The following is an 18,005-nucleotide window of genomic DNA, read 5'->3' on the forward strand; positions in this document are numbered from 1 at the left end:
GGATCAAGAAAGTATGGGGCGTTACCCCCTATACGCCTTCATGACGTGGTGCTATGCACAGGGGAGCACTTTACCTTTTTTTTAGTTTTACTGAATACGATGACGAAGGCATTATTGGTCAACTAAATACATATTTGAACAATCTTTCAGTTTTAGGCCATATTTTGGTCAAAACGTAGTACAAACGGACATTTTTTAAATTTTTTACCAGAAATCATGCCTGTCGCATAATGCAAATGAACTGTATTTGACTTCATTTCAGAATATATTACGATTAAGTGAATAAAGTGATTTATAAGATATTTTGTTGTCCAACAAACTACAGGTAACGCTATCAGGGGTCTTGAGTTCAATCGCCGGTAAACGCACGGATACCACTATAAACTTTACGGTCCAATACCAATTAACCTGTCAGAGCATAAAAGTGGGCTTGAAACAAACATTTGTCAAAGTATGAGAGCATAACTTGTTCACTCTAAAAGAATTAATTCAATTTCATTATTTATTCACAGAGCCCGTAAAATACACGTTGTACGTGAAAATTCATTACTAAAAATAAACTTACTATTACTCCTTCGTGAAGAAACACAAGACGTTCCAGCCTACTATGAGGCAACAAATGTGGGATGCTTTTTTATAAAAATATCATCAGGACTCCATAAAACTTCCGCTGATGTTAATTCGCACAAAGTGTACTCAAAAATAAAATTCTGGTTCGAGATAAAGCTGTATTAATCTTGAAAATCTTTGCTTGATTACACATCAAAATCATGCATTTTAAATCAGCTTTCTAATTAATAATTTACATCACCTAGCAACCGGAACTGAAACTTTTAACGTTAGTCAACAATCATTGCAACGGATTACAAAATTGTGTCAAACTATGACGTCATACTAGGACACAAGTATTTATTTTCATATTTAACATATTAAACGTATCACAGCTGCAAATGAAGAAAAATAACAATATTTTTGTAAAATGCTTAATAAAAGGCGGCGTACTTTATAATTGTAACAATATTTTTAGGTAGTATTTCAGTTTTGATTCATAAATATATTCATATTTCGATATCCAAATCCAAATTATTACATTAGATTGTAACAATTCCACTGACATTCAATGAGATCATTACAAGCCGGAAGTGTCCGTTAGTGTACAACTGAACTCTCAACTGCGCTTGTTCGCAATACATCACAGGAGCAAGAAGCGACCTGTTCGCTCCATTCGGGTCCGAACACGGCACGCAACTCGCAAGTGGTGACACTTGATATTTACGCACCAATAAATCCGGAGCAACAGACAATTTGTGTGTGTGTGGAAATCCCGTTGAAGCCAAAGTCTGGAAGTTACAGCTAATCCCCTACATCGCATGGAGAGGGAAAAGAAGTCCCTAGCAGCTGGAACGACTTGTCATGCCTTCGGGACAAAGGAGCAGGCATCGAGCGCGGGAGACGCCGACAGGATCAAATTTGTATGCGGGAGAACTTCCAGCGAACTATTGGAAAAGCGCCAATGCACATGGGAATTTCTATGCATGCAGAAACTAACTTTAAGGAGAACTGATTAACGGAGGAGACACGAACGCAAAACATAGTCTGGAACAACGACGCTCTGCATTAAAGCCTCGGCACATTCGGTTTCAACCCCTGCATGGAAAAGTGAGTACCTTGCTAATACGTAGTCACATGGAAATTGTATTTTTGAAACACTGGAGCTTAGATATAGCATTTCTATTGTTAGTCAAAATTAAGACTGATCTGATGGCGATGCATCGGTAACCAAAGTATAGATTTTATTTTTATTTACCGATACTTCTCTGGCCTTTTGATCATTCGCGAGGTCCGGAAAAATGCTGCACGACACTTTGGTGGAGACTAGTTATCCTGGAAATGATGCAAACTCGAAGTTTCTTTTGATTTTGTGCCAATATTATGTGAAAAACACTGTATTTTGTAACTGCATAACGCGTTTTTATATTCTGATGTAAATTTTGAATATTTTTAAAGCAAAACTCTGATAAATTGATGCTTGTAGTTGGAGTGGAACATTCATCCACTAATATTAATCAATATTTTGAACAACTTTTATTGTTATAACTTTCAAGCATCGGTATCGGTGGGAATCGGCATGGGTATCCGTTCTGGTATCCGCTCAGCCTTAGTCAAAATATACTAACGCACAGTGATTTTTGTTTTTAAGTAGACACACAAATGCTTTCGTAAGGTGCAATACACTACCTACTTGTCACATAAGACCTGTAAGACTCAATTTGATCAAGTAGCTTACAGCGGTGTAACGGATGACCCTTTCTGAACACACCCAAAAGTACACCTCCTTTCCATGTAGTGCACCCCGGTAACTGCAATCCTCCAGACCAATGAGGAGGCTCTGTCGTCTTGTCCCACAGCTAGTATAATGGTTCGTAAGGATCAGTGTTTTGGAGTTAGGTGACAACAGCGGCAGGCTGAACCTCGCTCTTAAATAAAGGATAATTCAATTAAATGGAATATATGCTGAGTACATACCCGGTTTTTAACATGGGTAAGGAGATTTTAGCTTTCATACACATGTTCAATTTTAGCTTTGGCAAGGGGCTTGCTTGCCCTGTATAATGTGACGGGTGCAAATGGCTAAGGGCTGACACACTCGAGGTTTTAATTTCAATCAATCAATCAAGTACTTTTAACAGATTTCCTGCTGACCGTTCATTTCTTAGCAAATGAAGGGACTTCTTCCCACCCTGCACCAAAGAGTAAAAATGTTTACGAATTTTCTAATAAAACTGCACTGTCTTATGAACAATGAAGGGCTTCGTAAAGTTTTCGGAATTTCATTCAGAACTGCAAATTCCCGCTTTAACAATTACATTACTTCTGCCCTGATAATCATGCACCTGTAGTGTTGCCCACGGGACGAGACGGAACAGGCTTTTAAAAATTCGAGACGAGACGAGATTGATCATGTGTCCCTTTGACAAGCGTATATTTTCGAGACGAGACAGCATTTCACAGCCTTTGCACGAGACGGGACAGGCCAAAATCTCGTCTCGTGGGCAACACTATGCACCTGCGAAAATATAAAACAGGGAAAGTGTGCAAATGCACCAATTTTATCTGGATACTCCTCTTGAAGAAAGTAATCGTAGCAGCATCGCCACGCCTTCTGTGCATAGATCACGGCTCCCTGGTAGCGTGTGACTCACATGCACTATGCACGTCGCCATAAAACTTTGCATGTTTCACGTGACAGACGCACAACCACGCTATCCACACTACAGTGACCGAAACCCTCGCACATGCTTCCCCGGAGAAGTGTAACAAGCCAATTCTTGTAGCTTGAACATTCTTTGCCTTACTCCTCGTGGCTCTAAAAGAAGGTTTGTTCAACGCTAAGACTGCAACACAGTTCTTTTCCGAGGCTTTACTCAGGAAAATCGAAAGCAGAGGATTTAAATTTAGGGATACAAGATTGAAGATGAAGAGAACCTTTAAAACAGAGATATTTGTATTCCTTTCTGAGCTCTATCTGGGAAAGCCAATGGAGTGAGCAGGATTTATTCTTCAGGGAAGTACAAACCCACATACCTATGAGAAATGAACTGTATCTAATTTGACAATGGATACGAGTTGTTATCATAATTGAAACGGACTCTGAGAATATTAAATCTTTCAAGTTCCTAATAGTTAATTCAACATTCGAGAATCGGGTATCGTCACCGGGATTCGAGAGTCGGGTAACCAATCCCGGATTCGAGAAAATCGATTAAAGAATCTGCGTTTCGAGAAAATTGAGCAACAATCCGGGATTCGAGAAAATCGGGTAATCAATCTGGGATTCGAGAAAATTTGCCAACAAATCTTGGATTCAAGAAAAGGGTAACAAATATGGAAACAAATCCGGGATTCGAGAATCGGGCAACCATCCGAGATTAAAGACTGAAAATCACGCAACGAATCCGGGATTCGAGAAAATTGGGTAACCAATCCGGGAACAATTCGAAATTCTGTCAACACATTCCAGATTCAAGAAAATCTAGCGACGAATCCGGGATTCGAGAATCGGGCAACGAATATAGGATGTCAGCGATTCCTACGTTCGATTCAATTGTTCAACCTTGATCCACGCAGACCACGAGTGGTGACTTGTGCGAGACATGCAACCAGATTAAATTTGTGAAAATCTTTCAACGAACGGTAGCAGTTAATCTGCTGCAAAAGGAGCGTTGCTATATTACTGTGCTTCAAGTGGCAATCTCTCTTCCTTGCAGTCTTTCTTCAAAACTGCACCAACCGTTGCAGATAAACGAAACAAAAATTATCGTTGCACTTAATTCAGAGTATGCAGGGAGGCCCATTTACGACTATAATATCGTCAAACGTTTCTAGTTACTGAAGTCGTTCCCCATGTGCTTCTCATTAACTGTTTGAGTCATTCATTTGCTAGACATTGTCACTTATGATTGCCATCCATAGTCTTTGTTCTAAGATATCCTACATGGAATGTAAAATGACCTACATAAAATATGCAAACAAGCGAACAGTGGAAGGAGTATCTCTATACAAACGTGTGTACTTGTCCACGAAGGCAACGAAATATTCATCCCTACAGCATTACTTAAAATAGATTATGTAACGCATTTTATACTTCAATTCACTAATATTACTGTCCTCTACAGTTAATTAACTAGTAATTAATCTAATAAATAATAACTACTCATTTTCGGTTATCTGATTTCTTACGTACTTACTCAATTACAGCATGAGAAATGCATACATAATTCCTCCTCTTAAGCGCTGACTGTTGTCCTTGTTATTCTTTAAATACTAAACACTTCCGACTCATGCTTTTTGTTTTAGCATAGGAGATATCTTGCAGAGAACCAAATCTTTCACGTTCAGGTAGCTGTTGGATGTAATTTAACATTAGTTTCCATGAAAACGAGTAACAGAAAATTGTAGGATTGTTTCAACAATAGCGATGTACCCGAAATGTGAAAAAAGTTAGAAATCACTTACAAATAATAAGTAATGAATACATCATAGCTTGTATTTCAGCTCCGTGTAATAACATTATTGTTAAAGTATCAAAATACTGAACCTATCCTAGACAACAGGAACAACTTTATGCACATTACTGTATTAGTATGAATTCTGGCACACTTATGTTCTTTCCTTGTCAAGATTAGGATAGATAATGGCGTAAATATCTAAACGTTCATCATAGAGAAATTCTTGTGTCGGCTCGGTGGCCGAGCGCGTTAAGAGGTCGACTTTGGATCTCGCCTCCGAAGTTCCCGGGTTCTAGTCCCGGGCTCGGCATGGGTGGTTCTTTTGGAGTGTCCATTTATTTCATCTAATCATCACCCATTATCATCGTCGAGATTAGGAAAAGTAGCAGAAAAGCGACGTAAAACAACCTTAATTCTATCAATCAACCAATCTTGCTGAAAGTGGTATGTAATGCATTTGAGTACAGGACGAAGCATACTCAAGTAAGTCCTGTTCACGAAATCATAATCTGAGCGAAACAATACTTGGTCACAATTACAAAGATCGATTGTTTCCAACGGTACGAATTGGTCCAAAGGAGTGTGGATGTTAGGAAGCCTACTGGAACATAACATCTCTGCTTGAACACGCCGCTCCGGGCATAGGCTGTAAACCAATGCAAAGCCTTGCAATCTCTTGCCAGAGATTCCGACCAGCTGTTCCATTGGATGGAAAGTCCTCATATTCTGTTGACCCCTTCCCGGAAATCCCACCCCTAGTACAAGCCGTGAGTCAGCGCAATGGGGGCTGTGAATCAGCGTGTCTGCACTGGGGTAAGTTGCGAGGCACAAAAAAGGTCTCTTCACTTGTTCCGATATTACGTCTCGATGATGCTCATGCTAACTAAAGTTACGACCATATTTTCTGGCTTAAGTACCTTATTAGATATAAAACAAAAAATAAAATCACTTCCCTTTCGTCTTCAACGAAATAAACACTAGGCTGAAACTGCCTTTGGAGCACCACACGATTAATCGCACAGAAATTTATTTTTGGATAATAAGAATAACATATCAAGACGCTCACGAGCCATAACGTTGCAAGATATAGAATTAAGGTACAATGATATTCAGAACATCATGATGATACTAACTAATTACAAAGGAACAAGAGGGCGTAGAAATATTATAATCCAAAATAAAAATTACTTCCCCTAAATCACTTTACTTAAAATCTCCATAATAAGATCTCAAATCAGTGGAATTTATAACTTGAAGACAATGTAAGACTCATGTATGCATATGTAAGACATACGGTGTAACATGTACGTATGTATTCGAACCGGTACCCACGCATTAAACTAACAGCTAGACGGCGGACATGGCCCGACCCTGTGGCCGAGTGGTTAGCACATCGCGCTGCGACGCCAAGGGTCCAAGGTTCGAATCCCGGTCGGGCTTGGTTGTTTGTGAATGTTCATTCATCAATTTCATCATTTCATCACTCATCCCCATCTTCGCAAATTAGCCAAGAGGCACAAAACGCGAAGTAAAAATAAAACTAAAACAATCAATCAATCAACGGCGGACATGGATTGCAGGTTGCTGTTTTTTTCTATCTTGTTTTAAAAAAGAAAAAGCTAAAGTTATCCCCTGTCATGTCATTGAGGCACATGGAAGGATGTGGAAGTAGCCTAACCCACACACGATTTGATGTGACAAGCATCACGCTCCGGCCGGGTTGTTCCTAGGTGCGCTCTATGCAGGCAGATTCCTGCAAAAAAAAAAATCCCACTTGAAACCCTTCCAAAGAATCGAACACTGGTATCTCGAGTGGCAGTCACACACCTACCGACTGGGCCATTGTGGTTCATGTAAATTTATGGCACTGTTAATTGGCACACACGATGAGTTTAAGCGATGGTCGACCAAACATGACAACAACACTGTTTTCATTGCTTCTTCTGTACGACGGAACATAAAGAAGTCACAATTTCTCCTAAAAGATATTTCTGCAGATCCAGATATAAGGTTAAGCTTAGTAAGCTTAATCTGTGACCTGATAATATGTAAGTGAGTCTCTATATATATTTCGGTTACTTTACGTGTGTTTGTACTCTTGGGTCAATCGCGACGTTGAGAATGAATCATGAACTGAAGAAATGCATGTCAACAAAAACTCAATGATACAGTTTTGTCTAACCGAGTGTTCAAACTTGGGACCCCTTCTTTCGTGGCGCGTTACGCTTACCACTCCGCCGGGCAGGCCGGTAAAATTTTGTTTACATAAAATAGATGAAATAGCAACCTCATGTTTCAATTTATTAAATTCTTATCGTGAAGATAAAATAATTATGGGAATGAAACCTCTTTTTATCAATATTCCGTTTTTACAAGTCGATATACAGGGCTTCCGGGAATGAATAGCGAGGTTTGGAGAGGTTACTGTGAAATATACGATATGACTTATGCATTGAAAGTTTGTTTATTAGGTTCAGCAACTCGAAAAAATTCTGATCAGGCCAGCGATCAGTGATACTAGGCGGGGAATTACGAAACTTCTCGAAACTACTTGAGTTTTTGAACATGAAGAACTTCTTGTTTCATCAGTTCGGTGAAACTGAAGACGTCACGTTTAAGAACATCTCTCAGCAAGATGGAGCACCACCCCACTTCGCCGATCAATTGAGCGACACACAAGCCAAGCCTGATATCACAACAGTGTCATTTCCCGCTGGGAACAAGGGATTAATGAGAGCGTCCAGGTTCACAAGCCATAAAAGTTGCTTCATTCAATTTATTCCGCATCTAACGAAGTTCTAAAAATAAAAACAAGCTAAGAACAACCAGGAGAGAAAAGCCCAGAGGAGAAATAACCAACCAAACAATTTTGTATTTATAGCCTTGCATTAATCGCACAAGCGGGAATTATAAAATGTACTGCAAACTGAGGGGGGTTACCTGGGGAGAAATCCTAAGAATAATTAATTACGCTGCAGAAATTCTGGAACCACCTTAAGGCATTTCCCCTTTTTAACACCGGCCGACAGCAGGGCTGACGTAAACAGCGTGGACCAATATTAAGCCAAGCGTAAGATGTAACTCCTGAGAGTTTCGTGTATGCCGGGTCGTAAACCCTCACCTCAGAGTGTGGTGGTAGGGCACAGGGTCGTTTTCCTTTAGGTTAACATAAAATCCATCGTAAAAACCGGGCTCTTTCAGTGATGCAGACACTGGGGGCAGCACATGAGTAATCTTGACAGTCCTCGCAAGTAGGGAGACGAGCGTGCATGTGGGGAAAAAGTTATAAAGTCGCACAGGTTAAAATTCTAACACAAAGGAAATTAATGGTCACACCCGTCTCCGCTTCAAACAAAGATGAGCAATTCGCTCAAGCTGGTTCCCGAAATAAAAAAAAAGAAACAGAATCTAGAGCAGAATTTTGTTCGGGACGGAAGAGTTATTGCCAAGTATGTTTGTCAGTTTTCTGCAGTATAATATCCTTCAGCGTGACCTTTACTACAAAGGGAAGGGAACAGAGGGATAAACAAGGCACTCCGCTGCTAAGTGTTTAGCATAGCGCATTATGAAGCCAGGAGCCCGAGGTTCGAATTCTGGGCAAGGAATGTACGTTCTATTGTGTTTGTTAATCTATTAAACGAACTTATCATTCATCTCCATCGTCGCAGTTAACCTAGAGTAGTAGAAATGCGAAGCAAATAACCCAAAGTATATGTAAGAACCAAAGGCCATCTCGTCAATAATTCGGGACAAAGTTAAAGAAAATCTCACCTTACCTTCTTAAAAATCTTAACGAGATGTGAAGAGGGGTGAGGCCACCGCACGCCTCTTCATACCTCGTTTTAAGAATGTGACTAAGATAAGGTCCGACTTTCTACGTTTGTCGGGAACTACAGCATAAATACTTGGTTACATCAAAACCAGAGTTCCATTTGATACGCCTTGTTTATTTTGGCCATATGTAATAGTTTATTTGTTTTCTGTTAATTTCACAGACATCTGTTTGATATATTTGTTAGTTTCAATACTGTTGTTTGTGTTGATTTAAAATTGTAATTTTTGCTATATATTTGTTACACGCAATATCGGAAGCGGAAGTCATTTCCGGTTTATAAACATTTGTAGAACTGTCCAATCTTTTATTGATTCCGTTGCCGGGACAACAGTGCGTGAAAAGGAAAAAAGTAAGTTGAGTTGCGTTGAGATGAGGATAATTTTGTGAAAAACACTGTTATAAAGGAAAAGCCGCAGCTTAATTCAAAGGTGATTGTGTTGTGAATATTGTTGTTATTTTGCAGTTAATGTTTAAAGGTAAAATGTGTTATTAAATTTGTAAATGACAAGAAGCTATTTCTTTTTCAAATCGTTACGTCCTGAGAATGCTCATTGTAGCATAACATTAAGGAGAGTCTCATAACTCCGCCGCACAAGGAGATTGGGTAGCTACCGTGACGTAGTGATCCAGTGGCGAACATCAGAAAGGAACGTCACACATTCATATTACTTAAAACACTCCCAGACTATATCGGGTATTTTCAAATAATTTTTCTCGTTTTTCAGGTTTTTTTTAGGGTTGTGTTGTCCTGTGCTTCTCCTTCTGTGTGCTGAGTTCCTCTTTACAGCCTCAGCTTTTAACCTAAATTAGGAGATTTTAGTCCTCAGAGACAATGTAGCTTTAGTTCTTGTAAGTAATGAATGAATTCATTAGTTTGAAAAATAGAGAGGAATATTTAATTTCTTGGTAGGAGGCTGACCTCAATGTTGTTCTGGTTAAGGGGTTTATCTCCATATTGCGTTGCGGGCAAAAATAGCATATATGCTAATGTTCCCATACTATAAAAATCAATCAATCAACAACGAGTTCAATAAGCAATTCCCAATGAGAAGTACAATATGAGCGTGCGACACAGCAGTCGGTTGCCGATCCACCTGCTAAATCCGTCGATGCGCGTTCTTCAGCTCCAATGGCTGGATACAATCCAATCTAATGCTCGGTGAGCCGGAAGTGATGAGGAACTCTTCTGACCAATCATTACGCTCCATCAGAGCGAAAAGTCCCTATCAAAAATGACGCCATAGTTTCGTAGAGGAGGAACGATACAAGGGAAGGTCTTATTGTTATTTTCTTTCAGCGCAGAGGAAGGAAAATAGCGAAATTCCTCACATAGTTCGGTAGCATCAGCGTGGGACGTCGAAAGAGCGAGTTTTATAACTGAGGCTATGCTCCTCTTATAGCACCAATGAGAAAAAGAACACCACCACAAAGTACAAGAAACTAAGTGGGAGGAACCAAGAAATTGCACTTCAGCATCCTCATTCTGGGAATGCCGAGGAAAGATTTCCACTAGCCCTTTCTGTCCCTGCAGTAATAAAGGGACAGAAATGAGCTTCAATATTATGAATCAGTTAAATTTATGTTTTTGCCACACGCGTTCCTCTGCCACTTTTCATATAATCGATTTATAATACCCCCTGCAGAGAGACAAAAGTTGTTGTGGGTGTAATTGCAGTGCTCACTTACGTACTCTTTAATAACATGAACAAGGTTTTAGTACCAGAATGTCCTTAGTCACGTATAAGTAATAAATTAGTGCACACAGAGAAATAATACCGATAACCTTGTCCTACTGCAAAGTTCTCTGATCCATCCGGATAGCGTAGTGGTTAATGCGTTCACGTTGAAGAACGTCCGCGACGGATTTTGGTAGTTTAGACTCTCTTGTAGCCAGCCTACGTGGCGGAGTGGTTAGCACACCACGCTACAACGCCAGAGTTCCCGACTTCGAATCCCGGCTGAGCATGGGTGTTCTTTGTAAGCGTCCTTTCATCAATTTCATCTGTATCATCAATCACCCATATCTTCGCGATAAATCAAAAGTGGCAGAGAAGCGAAATAAAATAAACCAAATCAAATCAGTCAGACAGTCTTGTAAATTGCCGATATGTCTATCGCTCTGTAAAATGGAATTCAACTATTTCAAAACTCTGTTTGAACCTTTCCTAGTTGAATTTTTGTTATCTAGCGTCGCTTTTTCGCTACTTTTGGTAATCGCGACGATGAGGATGACAGATGATATGATGCAACTGACGGCGAAACACTCAAAAAGTCACCCATTCCCATGCCAGGAATCGAACTCAGGGCTTTTGGCGTTGTAGCGTGCTGTGATAATTACTCCGCCATAAATCGGATCACCATTCTTAGTGATCGATTGATTTGGTTGCTGTTTAAGTCCACTTTATGCACAGTAAGGCTAATCGGGACTGGACCTACAGTTTAAAGTGAGATCCGAAGCACTATGCACCGGATATCGAACCCGATACCACTTGATTACAAAGCAACGACGTTACCGCTCTGTATCGGGGAGGCCTACCATTCTTAGTGAGAAACTACGTTAATTTACTACTTATAAGTTAATACTTCGGAGATGGTTCAAAGTTGAATTCCATTCAGTTTAAGACTGCTGTTTGAGCTAGACATATTGCAAAGTATCTCACGTTTTGATAGCTATATCTTAAATTATATTTCTTCGACGCTCAAGAATGTATACTTATTAAGGAACGTCCAATACTGTGGACATCACAAGAGATATACTCTTCCACGTGCATCAATAAAGGCACTGAAGAGCTTTCACGTTTTACAAAGTAGAAGAGGAGCGACGTATTGATTCGATATTCTTGGAACGACATTACGGAAGAATCAAGGGTGGTTTTAAACGAAACCATTCAAAATTCCATTAATGTTGATGAAAGCACCCAGAGATTGGTCAGCAGGTTAATTTTTTTAGTGAAGTCTTTGTAGTGTGCTACATGATGACAGCTAATGCGAACTCTAATGCTCGTGGTCTGATGTAAAGAATACTATAAAAATCGCTCTCTTACACATTAGAGCAATGCTTACTCATAGTAATGGTTTCCACTGCTAAAAAAAAGTCACGTAATCGCATCATCTAAAACTGAATAAAGCACTTCGAGATTCATTCATGAAAGTTTGAACTGGCTGTTGTAACTGGTTCTTGTGTATGCCTACGTAAGGGGCTTCTGGTGGAAATGGTTCAAACACTAGGTCATTCTGATTGCCGTTGCACAATTAGAAGTAAACTGTAAAGCCAACCGCAAATATAATAGTAGTCCAGTCCATTGCTATTTTTATTACACGATTTTGAGTCTATATTACACCTAGGTATACTGTTTTCAGGAATGGAATTCTGTTGATGCGAAGTAGATGTTGTCAAAATTATTGGTGTTTTCATTTCAATTCATAATCATCACACTGTAGAAAAGAAACAATGAAAATGGTGATTGACCACAGGGAAAGAACGTGCTTTGTCCATTTTTAGCCAAATTGAGATAAAGGTGCTATCAAATAGCTCTGTGAAGGGTCTTTCTAACTAGAAATTGTACAAGAATAGAACGTGTTTTCCATCCATTGCATAGAAGTTTTAGTTGCGTATACAGGGAAAGAACATGCTCGTAACAAGGAAATAAAGAGCTCTCCTGTAAAATTGACAAATCATGTTCTTTCCCTGTGGTCTTCATTTGTTTTTGTAAAATATTGGTCGTATATTTAATTGACAAAATATGGGCTTACTGAGTGGATTCTATGCTGAAAGATGAGATCGGGGGGGGGGGGGAGGTTCGTATGGCTACGTTCCACACATGTGCACGTGACTGTATGTGTCTCATTACTTAACAAATCTAAAAATGTTTCTTTTTGCAAGAGAGAGTACGAATATTTCTAATTTACTGACTGTGTGTTTCATGAAATTCTGTTAACCAATGTACGGAACAACATCACATGATGGTAACTGATCAACTAATGTTAGAAACGCAATGTTATATCCACATCTTACCCAAGGCTCGAACCCGGAACTTCAGGCTTCGTAGCGCATTACACTGACCACTCCATTATGGAGGCCCGCTTCAAATCTACTAGCTCTCAACGTACGCAAATGCCCCGAAATACCACAGCAATATTCCGAAGATTTGCAACCTTTCCTCTGAAGTTCAAAGGTATTGGCGAACCTGGCAAACCAAAAGTACTCCAAGCCACTTAGCTCACCGGATGACTGTGGTTGCTGCTTGCTTCTGTTGTGGGATCAGGTTGCAAGTGGAGATCGTGCGGTCATGTTATCCCATTCTTTTGAGATCGATACATACAGTGGGACGTTTTGCTTTAGAAAGTTCTACTAATTACTTGCCGTATAAGTTTATTGTTGCACGAAAACTTTTCGACTACGAGATGGAAAAGTATAGTACTGTAGTTCAAAAAAACAAATGACATACGACTTTTAAACAATTTTCAAAATAGTTGATGTGGATAAACTCTTCAAATTCAATAACACCAATCTATTGTATTTTGTTAAAAAAATATACAAAGATAAAATAAATAATAATAAAAAAAATATTACAGAATTAAAATTTCAAGCCAGGGTTCCGTTTAGTACATATTAAGTAGGACACAACTCCCTATTCTGTATATCATCTTGTCTGAGACGCTGCTTTCAATCTTCTGTTAGAATATTAAGTTTTCATGATGTTTAAGTCCATATCTTACACATAGGATACACAGGACTGGACTTAATGATTAACATACGATCTGAACCAGTGATACGTCCATCAGATTCTGCACTTTATTCGATAAGATAGAAGTATTAATGCAAGAAGTATACTTCCTCCTCAGAGGCTAATAAAGACTAAGACCGCATGAGGAGTGGAACGTAGGACGTACTCATTGCCTAAACAGAGTGATATCTGAAACGTTGACTGTATGAATATCATCATAGGGGTGTCAAGCATGCAATGATGGTAACAAGATGATAAGTTCCACATAAATCTCTCTGAATGATAGTGGCAATGGTTCTTTATTAGCATGCAATGTTAATTTGGCATTGCTAATACATTACTCCAAATAACTAGAGCTCCGGATTTGTAGCAAAATCGCAGGTGTGTCGTACGTTCAATTCCCATCAGCGGCAAAAATAAATTAGTTCACCTGAAGACGAGAGGTCTTCTCGAAACGTAATGTTAGTAGTATAGATACGAGGGTAAAAGCACTACACAATGGATAATGCCCAATTAACACTCCATGCTAACTTCCATACAGTTTGAAAAATGTAAAATTAGGTTTGTTGAGGATAAAGGTTTCTGAATAAGCCTAACTTTCCCCCGAACTCTTAGTTTCATTTTTATTTCACGTGGCACACGTGTTTGGGGTCCGATATCAGAGTAAAGTTTACTTTAGCGGATTCAACCGTTTTCGAAATGGGGAGGGAGGATGAAAATAATACTCAGATAAACGTCACCAGTTTTAAAGACGAACGGTTACATCCTCCGCTGTCTCGACATATCTCCAAAGAGCATAAGACACTAAGGTGCAAATATACCTTATCTGTTACATTTAGTTTCGAGAGAAAGACGAAGCTGTTCCAGGAGCATCTTTTGTGAAAACAAAAAATGGTTATCGCTGGCCGTAAAAGTACACTATCTGAGAGTTTGCCACGTCTGGAGTGGAGAGCTTGTACGTATGTGGCGTGTTACAAGTCACCTTATACAGAATTTTTCTCAATCTTTGATCCTGATACTTTATTGTTATTATCGTTATTACTATTATTGGTGACCATGTTTGTTATTTATGATTGTGATTCTAAGATTTCAAGAATTAGGAAAGTAATGTGTTTTGTGATGGTTGGCGGTGAAGAAAGACAAGCCATTTTAAAGTCATATGATAGATTCACATTTACCCGACATCGTCTACCAATTACTGTGTGGAGTATAGCAAATCATATGCTTGCATCTCATAGTGCACAAAGCTTCCAATTGGCACAATATTTTCGGCAAAATATTCTCAATTTCTAACACGGCAAGGAATTTCTCACTATCGCCATTATTGCTCTATTCTCCCATATAATTATAATATTTAACGAAACAGACAGTATCGAACACAGTAAGGTTGTTTCTAAGACGGAATTGTTTAGTTAAGATTTCTAAACTGAAGAGTAGGAAGGTTCCCCAATGATTGCAAGAGCTATCTCTTGTGATTTGTTTGAGTTTTGATTTCAAAGGCATATTGGGACTGGACCTACAGTTTAAAGAGGGTTCCGAACCACCGGGTATCGAACCTGGGACCCCCCCCCCCCTGATTACAAGACTACGACGTTACCACGACAACATTGGGAGCTCTAATATATTTTGTAAATTTGTAACAGTAACCCGATATTCAACGGTGGAAAGGGAATATGAGGAAACTAACAAGGCGTAGACACGTCTGTGTCAAATAACAATGCACAACGAGATGAAACTAAAACGAGCAAGAGTTAACGTCATTAGGTGTGGACGTGAGTTATGAAGAGGGAGATATAGAATCAGATCCAGAAGTAGTAACTTTCCCGGACTTTTAACTATGCCACTCTTCAATATGATCTAAAAATAGCAATACAGTAACAGACAATTGAAAACAGCATTTCTTATGTCATTTAGTTTTCTGCAAATTATCACAGCTACAAAGTCGAACCAAGTTATATTTCTGCACTACCATTTAGTACAGAAAAGAGCGTCGTTACGACAACGGTCGCTGATGATTGACGGTTAATTAAAATCATTCATGTTGTTACTGGGGTTCGACACTGAGACTTTGGTTTCGAATTGCGATGCGTTAGCTCCTGGGCTATGGATAAGTTCTTGATGATAGTGCTACCTTCTTTCATCGCACCCTCTCTTTAAATATGATTAAGCAGGTATCTATAGAGTACACTATTTAATAAATTATTTGTTTCATATTTATAACTTATAAGACATCAAAGTACCGATATTGTAGTATTTGTTGGAAGTGGCCTCGTGGATGAACTTTATAAGAATGACAAAAGGAAACGCGAAAGACAACGGGAAGTGAGCTTTATTGCTGTGTATAAATATTGATAATCTATCAATAACCACACCGCAATTAAAACGATCATCAAGCAATGTCTGTTGGAACAGCAACAGGATAAGAACTAGTCAAAGGACCACTTACAAATATTTTCCTTTCTCTTTGTCACTTTTATTATTTTCTCTCTTCATCATTGCCATTATGCTACGTACTATTTTATATTGTAATTTCTGCTTACCAAAAAATAATGACACTTCTCCATTACATGTAACTTTCTTTGTATTGGTATTATTGTCACTTTTTTGAAATTCTGCATGCATGTGTGTATTGTGTATTATCATTCTTCATGTAATATTTTTCTTATCTTTGTCACCTTCCTTATGGACGATTATTATTAATTACTATAGTTTATTACAAAGTGCTGCAAAATAGAAGTAAATTCCACTTTTGTGATTGTGCAGATCAAAACGATTTATAATCATTTACACTCACCAGCAATACAAAAAGAAAGGTCAAAAGCATATCATATTAATGTTTGATGTATCTGTAAAATGAGATGGCCAATTCAAAGACAGTGATGCCAAACTCTTAACGAAAACTTACCACTTTCTGAAGACAATGGAGGGTCAGATCAATGGAACCATCCTCGTACTACAGAATAATGCCTCGTAAATGCCCATGTTAAAAGAAAACACCTCGACTACCGGTTCGTCCCCCGCCTCTTCCAGTTCCACACTCGCGATTACCAATCAACCGACACAGGCACACCGACACAAGCACTGTACACGTCTTCCTCAACCACCATTTCACAGGTCAAAAAAACACTCGTGGGAAAACTTGCCCGAACCTACGTTCACTCGGCCGAGATTTACCTTGCCTCCGATTACACGAAGCTCACTGACAACACCGCCGCAGACGAAACGATAATCCTCTCCGGTGCTAGATTGATGCGAAGCTCGCCGTGAGTAGCAAATATGTGGACTGTTTGAGCGACACAACGAAACCCCCTGCGAACACAACAATGGGCCTCTTTTGCGCCGGCCGGAGCCGTACAGTCTGGCAGCCCGGTCTCGCACAACAAAGCTACTGCCTCATTCCACCCCCTTTGCACACTGGTCAGGGTTGCCAGCCGCTGAGAAAATAGTTCGAGCGATGGGTTCGACTATAATCTCCACGCTGTTGATCTATTTATTTCTCTACAGTAGTAGCGAGGTGTAGGCTGTAAGTCTACACCACACAGATGTTTTACACACGATATTCCATTCCTAAACTCTACAGTTTCCCAAAGCTTATTTATTTATTAACAACTGCACTGGAAACTTAGGAGACCTATCTTCATATTACAATTGGGTTATTGTTTTAAGTCCATCTTATGCACAGATAGGCTAATCGGGACTGAACCTACAGTTTCAAGTTGGATCCGAATCACTATGTGCCTCCACCGGGATTGAACGTTACCACATTACAATACAATTCTTACATGTTTCTAAGAAAAATAAGTTTAGCATTATGATAGTTTTCACTGTTCCCACATGTCATTCTCCCACACAGAATTCATACAATTTCAACCAAAAAGTCATACTGCAGTCGTTTTATTAGGATATGACTAAGATAGATTTTATAATTTTAGTGTGGCACTTGACATGTCTAAATGATAATATTTCCTGCTTTCCAAGGAAGTTCAAATTCTGAAAGTAACACCTCTGGCATTCACGAATCGAAGGTTAATTTCCTGTAGCAACATAGTGTTTTCAACCTGTCCTCATCCTAGACAAGATCAACACATTCTTGAGCATTTTTATCACATTCCTTCAGGTTCTCCAACAAGAACCCTATAAACTTTTCTATCCTCTATACATGTTGCCCAGTGAAGTCCTTCTTCATTTATTTATTCCCATCATGTCAAGAAATGAACAAAAAATATGGAGCTCAGTATTATTAAACCTTCTACACACCTCTGTCCTTCATCTCCTTTAGGTCCAATAATCTTTAAGACTTTATTTCCAAATTCTGAACGGATTTCATATGGATTGCGCCACGTTTCTACGTCATATTGTCTACACATGTGTAACGCCAAAGTTTGTTATACACATAACACCATCAATGCCCTAAATAAGCATGATGTGAGTTTT

General features: G+C 39.2%; 1 protein-coding gene across 6 annotated transcripts in view; it reads right to left on the minus strand.

Annotated features, from left to right (window-relative positions):
- LOC145978872 (uncharacterized protein CG43867) overlaps positions 1 to 18,005 on the minus strand; it is a 936,647-nt gene that overhangs the window by 187,167 nt on the left and 731,475 nt on the right. The window contains exon 1 of one of the 6 annotated variants that reach the window (XM_083111773.1): positions 16,477 to 16,909. The exons of the other annotated variants lie outside the window; for them this stretch is intronic. The gene's annotated coding sequence lies outside the window, so the exon portion shown is untranslated. Of the gene's footprint in view, positions 1 to 16,476; positions 16,910 to 18,005 lie in introns of those variants that run through there. 6 annotated transcript variants of the gene reach the window in all.

The sequence above is a fragment of the Lepisma saccharinum genome, chromosome 25 (assembly GCF_977018435.1).
Source record: "Lepisma saccharinum chromosome 25, izLepSacc3.1, whole genome shotgun sequence".
NCBI lineage: Eukaryota > Metazoa > Arthropoda > Insecta > Zygentoma > Lepismatidae > Lepisma > Lepisma saccharinum.